An 11,224-nucleotide genomic window follows, 5' to 3' on the forward strand; every position below is an offset into this window, starting at 1 on the left:
TCTTGGGTCAAGCATAATCATTGGAAAGACTGTTGTGAGCTCAGAGATAAACCAAATGATAATGTGGAAATACATGTCACAATGTCTGTGCTCTCCACAGTAGAAGCATGGTTCTACCTTCAGGCACTTATTCAGACAATTATTTATAAAGCGAGATAGATTATAAGCAGTGAGGCCACACTGGCAGCATGGGGAATAACAGTTTACAAATGGTGGCAGCAGATAGAGAAAATACAGGCCCTCAAACTATAATGTACAGAAGTCTGGTTTTATTTTATATTTGTATAGGAATTCTTAGAAGCACAAATTTCCCAGAGGAAGTTGAGCCATCAAGAAGTTTATAATAATTTAGCTCAGAAATGGTTGGAATAAATTATAAATTCTAAAAGGGAATAAGGTTTTTGAGAAACATATAATTAACTCCTTGATAATATAAAAGAATTTATGATATGATCTGAGGCTCTAAAAAGTGTAAGATTTGCAAAAGAAAGGAGTCGGAATGCTGAAGGGAGTTAAGGTAGAGAGTTTATCTTGAAAGTGCTTCTGCTTTAAGTCATCTATGCAGAGACTGGAAAGATAAAGTTAGTTATTGGTGATAAAGAAAGCAATAGATATGGAATGGATTTCTGTTGTCTCAGTAATTGAAAAGGAAATTTCAAGGCAACCAATGATTAAACCTCCTAATATTAAACTGTTCTGTTTAACGTTTGAAAATTTTGTCTCAAAATTTAAGAACAGGTGGAACTTCCTTCATGGCCTAAGTTAGGACCTAAGAGCATGGACTTTTAAATGTCACCATCTGGGCTTGAGTCCCAGCACTTTCAGTGGGTAGGATTCCATAAGGCTATCTTCTCACCTTTCACCTGAAGAATGGGGTGTCTGTGAGAATTACATGAGATGCATGTAAAGGGCTTAAAACAATACCTAACCTGAAGCTTTACATACTCAATAAATCTTAAATATTATAATTGTTATCATTTATTCTTGGCAGAAATCTGAAGGAGAAGGCATTGGAAAATTCAAGCAAGAACATCATCTATTGTTTTCCCATAATTTGGGACTAAGGATTGCAACTGAATTTTATGTTCATCTGTTTTCCTCTCTCTGATTTTAATTAAAAAGTTGAGGAAGTCCACAAAAATAACTAACAGCTTTTGGAGGGTGTCTCTTGGTGCTCCATCTGGGTTGCAGCCATTATTCTACTTACTTGACAGACATTGAGGTCGCTGAGGCCAAGTGTTTTTCCCAAAGATGCTCAAGTTGAAGGCAGAGTTAAAGTACACCCTAGGTCACATAACTCATTCTCTCTTCAAGAATCTTCCCTAATCCCTAGTGCCATTTGGGAATTCTTTCAAAGACATTCCAACCACAGAATCATGCCAGTGCACTGGTTATCAATTATTTTCTTGATCTTTTAGCAAATCCTCAAACTGATTTTTATGCCCTCCTGAGACACACATCACAAAGCTGACCTTAACTGCTTTGGCGTCCCCACTCCAGTCCCAAGGCACACAAAAGAACAGCTCAGGGTTCATGATTTATAGTTTTCCCACACAGGTCATGCTCTAGCCCAGACAGATAGAGAAGATCTGTCTTTAATGAGAGAAATGTACCATTACTTGGTCATAAATTCAACTTAATGGTAATTTTAGTGGGGCAGCTTGCCCAGGGTTTGTAGAAACACAAATCAAAAATCCCAAATTCCAGGCATATCCTCCTAGAAACTCTTTTGGCAACTCCATTCCATTTGCTTTTTAAGGAAATCGATTTCCCTAGCTGTGGTCCCTAGTTGCTTAGGGTAGATTTGCACAGAGTCTAGAGTCACTGTGGCAGCAGAGAGGGGAGTAAGTGGCATGCTGCTTGCATTATTTTTGCCAAGCATGAAGCCTTGACTTCAGTTGTCAAGGAGGTACAAATGAACTGACACACAGATCAGAATACAGCCCAGCAAACATAGTGGTGAGACTATTCAGTTGACTGCCTAAGGAAAGCTTTTATTTGTTTTCGAATCCTCATGGCCTTGGCCAATTCCAGACCAATGAATACTGGTTATTATAACTCTCATATCACAGAATAAGCCCTTAATCCAGGCAGAGTTAACTCAGTTCAGGTGGAGTTAAAAGTATACAAAGAGTACACCCAGGAACAAAGCTACCAGACACCCCTCTACACTCTTTAAATTGGATTAGAATGTACCATCTTGCATGTCTCCTACATCTGATGCTCACTTTTATTTTAGAACCTCTGTAGATCTTACTCTTCTTAACTATACATGTGCTTTCTTCTGCTGAACTGCCTGTTCCCAGGTATGAGATGATGTCCTACCTGCATTAGTTTCTTATTTCTAGTCCAGTGCCTGTCATGCAAAAATGAACAGAAGTATGAATGAATGGATTTTATGTCCTTCCAGTAAGTTTGACTTTTAAGTCAGGGGACCTAACAACTGGCCCTTTCTTCCTATTGTCAGGATGATATTCTTGCCAAATGAGACAGTGAAGAGAAAACACACCTGAAGATAACTTCCTCCCATAGGTAGGGTAACTTGAGACTGTTAAAAATATTACTTCATTCATTTGAACAAATATGTACTAAAAGCTGATACAGCCAATGTATAGTGCTAGGTACTGAGGAATATTCGAGGTGACTAGGAATCAGAGCCTATAGTTTATTACTATATAGTTCTAAGGTCCAATGTATAATGTTTAAGGTCCAATATATAGTAAATTATACTCCATGTACGTATAGTATGTCAAGATACACTCTACTGTCATGTATGTATAAAAAGAACAAATAAAAAAATGAACAGAAGACATAAAAAAATCCAATGTACAATTGGATTTTTTTTTCCAAATAGCATAGCTCTACCCAGAGAGAAGATATGAAATTTCTCCTTCTCTTATTGGTTAGGCACTTGGGTCTACCTAGGCTTCTCCCCCCAGGTCTAGAGGGGAGGTTAGCTGGCAGTTTATTTCTATTCCTGCTCAAATGTCTAGCATATGGGAAAGTAGGTACAGCTGAAAGGGAGGCCCTGAGCACCCAGGTGATGGCCTGTTTGGATCCTTACAGTTTTCTATCAGTAGTGACGGAGGTACTCAAAACCAGTGGCTCTGTGGCTTGCACAGGCATCACTTGGAGAGCCTATTAACACAGATTGGTCTGTGTTATTAACACAGATGGTCCCACCTCTAGAGGTGTAGGGTCCATAGGTCTAGGTTAACATTTTAAAAGTTGCATTTCTCTTTTTTGTGTATGGTGCTGGGATTGAACCTATGTGCCCTACTGCTGAGTTACACCCCCAGCCTCCAGAATCTGCATTTCTAAGAAACTCCGAGTGAGGTAATGCTATTGGTTCAGGGCCAGCTAATCTAAGGTAAGCTCTGACTTACCTTGTGCTAAATTTAATTCTCCCATTCTCTCTATAACCCCACAGAGTGATCTCATTTGTATGGTTTTATCTGAATACCCTGGGACTACAGTCAAAGAATCAGTTTGAATTATTTTGTAGGTATTTCTCAGTGATCTGGAGTACATTTTCTATGTCAGTTATCTGTCTCTACTATTAACCCCTGCACTTTCGTGCTGCCTTTCCTGCTATTAGTTGGGAGTAAAAATAATGATCGCATCAATAAAAGCAGCACATAAACCTGTTGGTAACATGGGATGCATACATGTAAACTATTCGTGCCATTGGCCTTGGGTGAATAACTGTGTAAAATGATGAATGCAGCATTAACCTTTGGGCTCTTTCTTCTTTCCTTCATTTGTTCACACTAGGAAAATAATTGTAGCTTCAGTTGAAATGGGGAAATATCAGCTGGGTCTCTCTGTCTTCTAGATAGCTCCTGTAGTCAAGCCAAGCTATCTGGCTCTCTGATTAGACAATTTTTATGAAGAGAACAAATATTTTCCCAAGAATCATTTTTAGTTACTTTCCCCTTTCATGATGAAAGGCTTGTCTAAATAGACCAAGCTTCATCCGGGATTCTACCCCACTCTTTGTCACCACCCATTCTTCCCTGACCTCACTCACCCTCAGACAGCCAGGGATTTAAAAATATGTTGGAAGATTTTAATGGTCTCTGCAGAGTAGAATTACATTCAGACACCATGCAGAAAGACAACACAGTCTGTCTAGCTCATTTGTGATTAGTTTCATGATATTGTTATAACTGTGGTATGACTTAATCACTGGCTGCGCACAGATTACACCACATAGTTAAATAATTATGGGGATTTGAGAAGATAATGTTTTGAATTCATATAATGCTTCTTTCCCAATGGATTTCACATTTTTAAAAGAGAGCAAAGAAGGACAGTCTATCAATGCCATATTGGTCATTTTTTATACCTTGACCAGACAGGTCTGGAGGATATTCATTTATTATTTTATTTCAGATCTTCTTTCATCTACAGAAAGCAGTCTATGCAGTTCTTTAAGATTCAGAGATAGTATGAAAAGAGACACATTCTGTTCAGATTTATTTATTTATTTATTTATTTATATTTTATTGTAAACAAATGGGATACATGTTGTTTCTCTGTTTGTACATGGCGTAAAGGCATACCATTTGTGTCATCATAAATTTACATAGAGTAATGTTGTTTGATTCATTCTGTTATTTTTTTCCCTTCCCCCCACCCCTCCCACCCCTCTTTTCCCTCTATACAGTGCTTCCTTCCTCCATATTTGCCCCCCTCCCTAATCCTAACTCTAACCCTAACACTAACCCTTCCCTCCCCCATTATGTGTTATCATGCACTTATTAGCGATATCATTCGTCCTTTGGCTTTTTGAGATTGGCTTCTCTCACTTAGCATAATATTCTTCAATTTCATCCATTTGCCTGCAAATGCCATAATTTTATCATTCTTTATGGCTCGTAATATTCCATTGTATATATATACCACAGCTTCTTTATCCACTCATCAATTGAAGGGCATCTAGGTTGGTTCCACAGTCTGGCTATTGTGAATTGAGCGGCTAGGAACATTGATGTGGCTGTATCTCTGTAGTATGCTGATTTTAAGTCCTTTGGGTATAGGCCAAGGAGTGGGATAGCTGGGTCAAATGGAGGGTCCATTCCAAGTTTTCTAAGGAATCTCCACACTGCTTTCCAGAGTGGCTGCACTAATTTGCAGCCCCACCAGCAATGTATGAGTGTACCTTTCTCCCCACATCCTCGCCGACACCTGTTGTTGCTGGTATTCTTGATAATCGCCATTCTAATTGGGGTGAGATGAAATCATAGGGTGGTTTTGATTTGCATTTCTCTTATTACTAGAGATGTTGAACATTTTTCCATATGTTTGTTGATTGCTTGTAGATCTTCTTCTGTGAAGTGTCTATTCATTTCCTTGGCCCATTTGTCAACTGGATTATTTGAATTCTTGGGGTAGAGTTTTTTGAGTTCTTTATAGATTCTGGAGATTAGTGCTCTATCTGAAGTATGAGTGGCAAAGATATTCTCCCACTCTGTAGGCTCTTTCTTCACATTGCTGATAGTTTCCTTTGCTGAGAGAAAGCTTTTTAGTTTGAATCTATCCCAGTGGTTGATTCTAGTTTTTATTTCTTGTGCTATGGGAGTCCTGTTAAGGAAGTCTGATCCTAGACCAACAAGGTGAAGATTTGGACCTATTTTTTCTTCTATAATCTGCAGGGTCTCTGGTCTGATTCCGAGGTCCTTAATCCATTTTGAGTTTAGTTTCGTGCATGGTGAGAGATATGGGTTTAGTTTCATTCTGTTGCATATGGATTTCCAATTCTCCCAGCACCATTTGTTGAAGAGGCTATCTTTTCTCCATTGCATATTTTTGGCACCTTTGTCTAGTATGAGAAAATTGTATTTATTTGGGTTTGTGTCCGTGTCCTCTATTCTGTACCATTGATCTACCTGTCTATTTTGGTACCAATACCATGCCGTTTTTGTTACTATTGCTTTGTAGTAGAGTTGAAGATCTGGTATTGCAATACCCCCTGTTTCACTCTTCCTGCTAAGGATTGCTTTAGCTATTCTGGGTTTCTTATTCTTCCAGATGAATTTCATAATTGCTTGCTCTATTTCTGTAAGGTACACAATTGGGATTTTAATTGGAATTGCATTGAATTTGTATAGCACTTTAGGTAGTATGGCCATTTTGACAATATTAATTCTTCCTATCCAAGAACATGGAAGATCTTTCCATCTTCTAAGGTGTTCTTTAATTTCTTTCTTTAGTGTTGTATAGTTCTCATTGTAGAGGTCTTTCACCTCTTTTGTGAGATTGATTCCCAAGTATTTTATTTTTTTCGAGGCTATTGTGAATGGGGTAGTTTTCCTAATTTCTCTTTCTGAAGATTCATCACTTATGTATAAAAATGCATTGGATTTATGGGCATTGATCTTGTAACCTGCTACTTTACTGAATTCACTTATGAGTTCTAAGAGTTTTCTGGTGGAATTTCCAGGTTCCTTTAAATATATAATCATGTCATCAGCGAACAGGGATAGTTTGAGTTCTTCTTTTCCAATTCGTATCCCTTTAATTTCTTTGGTTTGTCTAATTGCTCTGGCTAGAGTCTCAAGAACAATGTTGAATAGAAGTGGTGAAAGAGGGCATCCCTGCCTGGTTCCAGTTTTTAGGGGGAATGCTTTCAGTTTTTCACCATTTAGAATGATATTGGCCATGGGCTTAGCATAAATGGCCTTTACAATGTTAAGGAATGTTCCCACTATCCCTATTTTTTCTAGTGTTTTGAGCATGAAGGGGTGTTGTATTTTATCAAATGCTTTTTCTGCATCTATTGAAATAATCATGTGATTCTTGACTTTAAGTCTATTGATACGGTGAATGACATTTATTGATTTCCGGATGTTGAACCAACCTTGCATCCCTGGGATGAAACCCACTTGATCATGGTGCACTATCTTTTTAATATGTTTTTGTATGCGATTTGCTAAAATTTTGTTGAGAATTTTTGCGTCGATGTTCATTAAGGATATTGGTCTGAAATTTTCTTTCCTTGATGAGTCTCTGTCTGGTTTAGGTATCAGTGTGATATTGGCTTCATAGAATGAGTTTGGGAGGGTTCCCTCCTCTTCTATTTTATGGAATACTTTGAGAAGTATTGGAATGAGCTCTTCTTTAAAGGTTTTGTAGAATTCGGCTGAGAATCCATCTGGTCCCAGATTTTTCTTTGTTGTTAGGCTTTTGATGACTTCTTCAATATCAGTACTTGAAATCGGACTATTTAAATTGTGTATGTCCTCCTTGTTCAGTTTAGGCAATTCATATGTCTCTAGAAACCTGTTGATGTCTTCGAAATTTTCTATTTTGTTGGAGTATAGATTTTCAAAATAGCTTCTAATTATGTTTTGTATTTCGATCCTGTCTGTTGTGATATTTCCTTGTTCATTCCGAATTTTAGTGATTTGGGTTTTCTCTCATCTTCTCTTTGTTAGTGTGGCTAAAGGTTTATCAATTTTGTTTATTTTTTCGAAGAACCAACTATTTATTTTGTCAATTTTTTGTATTGTTTCTTTTGTTTCAATTTCATTGATTTCAGCTCTGAGTTTAACTATTTCCTGTCTTCTACTACTTTTGGTGCTGTTCTGTTCTTCTTTTTCTAGGGCTTTGAGCTGTAGTGTTAGGTCATTTATTTGTTGAGTTTTACTTCTTTTATTAAATGTGCTCCATGAAATAAATTTCCCTCTAAGTACTGCTTTCATAGTGTCCCAGAGATTCTGATATGATGTTTCTTTGTTCTCATTTACCTCTAAGAATTTTTAAATTTCCTTCCTAATATCTTCTGTTATCCATTCATCATATAAGAGCATATTGTTTAATCTCCAGATGTTGGAATAGTTTCTGTGTTTTACTCTTTCATTTATTTCTAACTTCAATCCATTATGATCTGATAGAATACATGGTAGTGTCTCTATCTTCTTGTATTTGCTAACATTAGCTTTGTGGCATAATATATGGTCTATTTTAGAGAAGGATCCATGTGCTGCTGAGAAGAAAGTGTATTCGCTCTTGGTTGGATGATATATTCTATAAATGTCCGTTAAGTCTAAATTATTGATTGTGTTATTGAGATCTATGGTTTCTTTGTTCAATTTTTGTCTGGAAGATCTGTTGAGTGGTGAGAGAGGCATGTTAAAATCACCTAGTATTATTGTGTTATGGTCTATTTGGTTTCTGAAATTGAGAAGGATTTGTTTGACATACATGGATGAGCCACTGTTTGGGGCATAGATGTTTATGATTGTTAAATCTTGTTGATTTATGCTTCCCTTAAGCAGTATGAAATGACCTTCTTTATCCCTTCTGACTAATTTTGGCTTGAAGTACACATTGTCTGAAATGAGGATGGATACTCCAGCTTTTTTGCTGAGTCCATGTGCATGGTATGTTTTTCCCCATCCTTTCACCTTTAGTCTATGGGTATCTTTTTCTATGAGGTGAGTCTCTTGTAGGCAACATATTGTTGGATCTTTCTTTTTAATCTAATCTGCCAGTCTATGTCTTTTGATTGATGAATTCAGGCCATTAACATTCAGGGTTATTATAGAGATATGATTTGGTTTCCCGGTCATTTGGTTCATTTTTTAAATTTTATTTATTTATTTGTTTGACACAACTTGGTTCCTCCTTTATTTGACAATTCCTTTAGGATAATTCCTCCCTTTGCTGATTTGCTTCTTTGTTTTTCATCTCTTCCTCATGGAATATTTGGCTGAGAATGTTCTGTAATGCTGGCTTTCTTTTTGTAAATTCTTTTAGCTTTTGTTTATCATGGAAGGATTTTATTTCATCATCGAATTTGAAGGTAAGTTTTGCTGGGTATAAGATTCTTGGTTGGCATCCATTTTCTTTCAGGGCTTGAAAAATGTTGTTCCAGGCCCTTCTAGCTTTTAGGGTCTGGATTGAAAAATCTGCTGATATCAGTATTGGTTTCCCTCTGTATGTAATTTGGTTCTTTTCTCTCACAGCCTTTAAAATTTTGTCCTTATTTTGTATGTTAGGTATTTTTCATTATAATGTGCCTTGGTGTGGGTCTGTTGTAATTTTGTATATTTGGCGTCCTATAAGCCTCTTGAACTTGATTTTCCATTTCATTCTTCAGTTTCGGGAAATTTTCTGATATTATTTCATTGAATAGATTGTTCATTCCTTTGGTTTGTTTCTCTAAGCCTTCCTCAATCCCAATAATTCTTAAATTTGGCCTTTTCATGATATCCCATAGTTCTTGTAGATTCTGTTCATGATTTCTTACCATCTTCTCTGTTTGTTCAACTTTGTTTTCAAGGTTACATATTTTGTCTTCAATGTCTGAGGTTCTGTCTTCCAGGTGTTCTATCCTACTGGATATGCTTTCTATGGAGTTCTAAATTTGGTTTATTGTTTCCTTCTTGTCAAGGATTTCTGTTTGTTTTTTTTTTCATTATCTCTAACTCTTTATTGAAATGATCTTTTGCTTCCTGTATTTGCTCTTTTAACTGTCGATTGGTGCGATCATTCAATGCCTGCATTTGCTGTTTCATCTCATCATTCAGTGCGTGCATTTGCTCTTTCATGTTATCGTTTGCTTCCCTGATCATTTTAATTATGTATGCTCTGAACTCCTTTTCTGTCATTTCTTCTGCCATCCTGTCATTGGGTTTTATTGATGTAACATCTAGATTTGTTTGCAGCATTTTCTTTCCTTGTTTTCTCATATTGTTCAGGTATCAGTGGACCGCTGAGATATTGTAGGTTTCGTCTATTGACTTACAATGTCCCTGAAGATTTCTATATATATCCCCTCTTAGCCTTCAGTAGGCTGAAGTCTTGGAGGAAGTTGATAATGCGGTGCTCCACAAGGAAGCTGCCTCTCTAGGAGTGGTGGCCTTCAGGTGGGGTATATTCCCTGCTAGTGGGCAGAGGTGCCTCCACTTGTTGACCAATGGTCATCCGAAGGGGAACTAGACTGCGGGCTGAGGCAAGGCCTGTTTGGGCCTGAGTCTCTGGTTTTACCGTCCTTGTGGGGAAACCTCACCCGGTAGGGAAGACTCACCCGGTGGGGAGGTCTCGTTGGTCAGTTCCCTCCTAGAGGTTCCCCTCAATTTACAGCTATCGCCTGGGCTGGGCTGCCTTCCTCTGCAAAGTTCCCAGGGGCCCGGTCCTACCTCTTGGGCCTGGGAGCCTCACCTTTGCAGATGAATCTCCTTAGGCTGCCCCTCCTCAGAGAATCTGCCCGCAGGCCTGGAATCTTCGCTCCGCCCCTAAGCGTGTCTCTGTGGGGCTCTTCCACCAAGAAACCTCCTAGATCCTGGGACCCTGTTCTGCACCTAATCGCCTGGCTATGCGGCCCCTCCTCTGAGCAGCCACCTGAGGCCCCGGACAATCGCTCTGAGTCCCAGAGACCCGCCACACACCTCTTCCTCCAGACAGCTGCCCAGTATTCCGGTGCGGTCACTAGGAGTCCAAGGAACTCACTGCGTGCCTCCTCCCACCAACCACCCGTCGCCCTGGGCAATCAATCACTCCGAGTCGAAATGACCCTCCCGGTTCCTCCTCCTCCCCCTGTAATCCCCTGGGTGTTCAGGAGTGGTCGCTCTGAGTGGCTCTGAATCCACGTGACCCGCTGCACGCATCCTCTGGGCACCCGCCCGGAGCTCTGGTGCGGCCACTCGAGACCAAGCGACCCACCGCACTTCTCCTCCAGGCAGCCCCCCTGTGTTCAGGAGCTGTCACTTTAAGTCCAAACAACTCACCACTCGCCTCCTCCTCTGAGCAGCTGCCTGGAGCTCTAATGCAGTCACTGCGAGTCCAAACGACCCACTGCACTCCTCCTCCTCCTCCTCCTACTCCTCCGGGCAGGCCCCGGTGTTCAGAAGTGGTCTGAGTCCAAACAGCTCGCTGCGCTGCTTCTCCTCTGGCAACCGCCTGTAGCTCTGGTATAGCCACTCTGAATCCACGTGGCCGCGCTCCTCCTCCTCCTCCTCAGGGCAGGCCCTGGTGTTCTGAGTCCACACAGCTCTCCTCACTGCTCCTCCCCTGGGCAGCCACCAGAGCCCCAGTGGTTGCTGTGAGTCCCAGCAACTGTGCTGAGCGGCCTCCTCTACGGCGCTCCCAGTTGTCCGAGTTCACTGCTCCAGTTGGGGGAGGGGTGACTCACCAGCAGCTCTACTTCACAAAGTTCCCTGCGTTCCGGGACTACCATCCCATCCGGGACGCCTCCCCAATGGGAGAGACTCACCCG

The sequence above is a fragment of the Sciurus vulgaris genome, assembly GCF_902686455.1.
Source record: "Sciurus vulgaris genome assembly, chromosome: 5".
Taxonomy (NCBI): domain Eukaryota; kingdom Metazoa; phylum Chordata; class Mammalia; order Rodentia; family Sciuridae; genus Sciurus; species Sciurus vulgaris.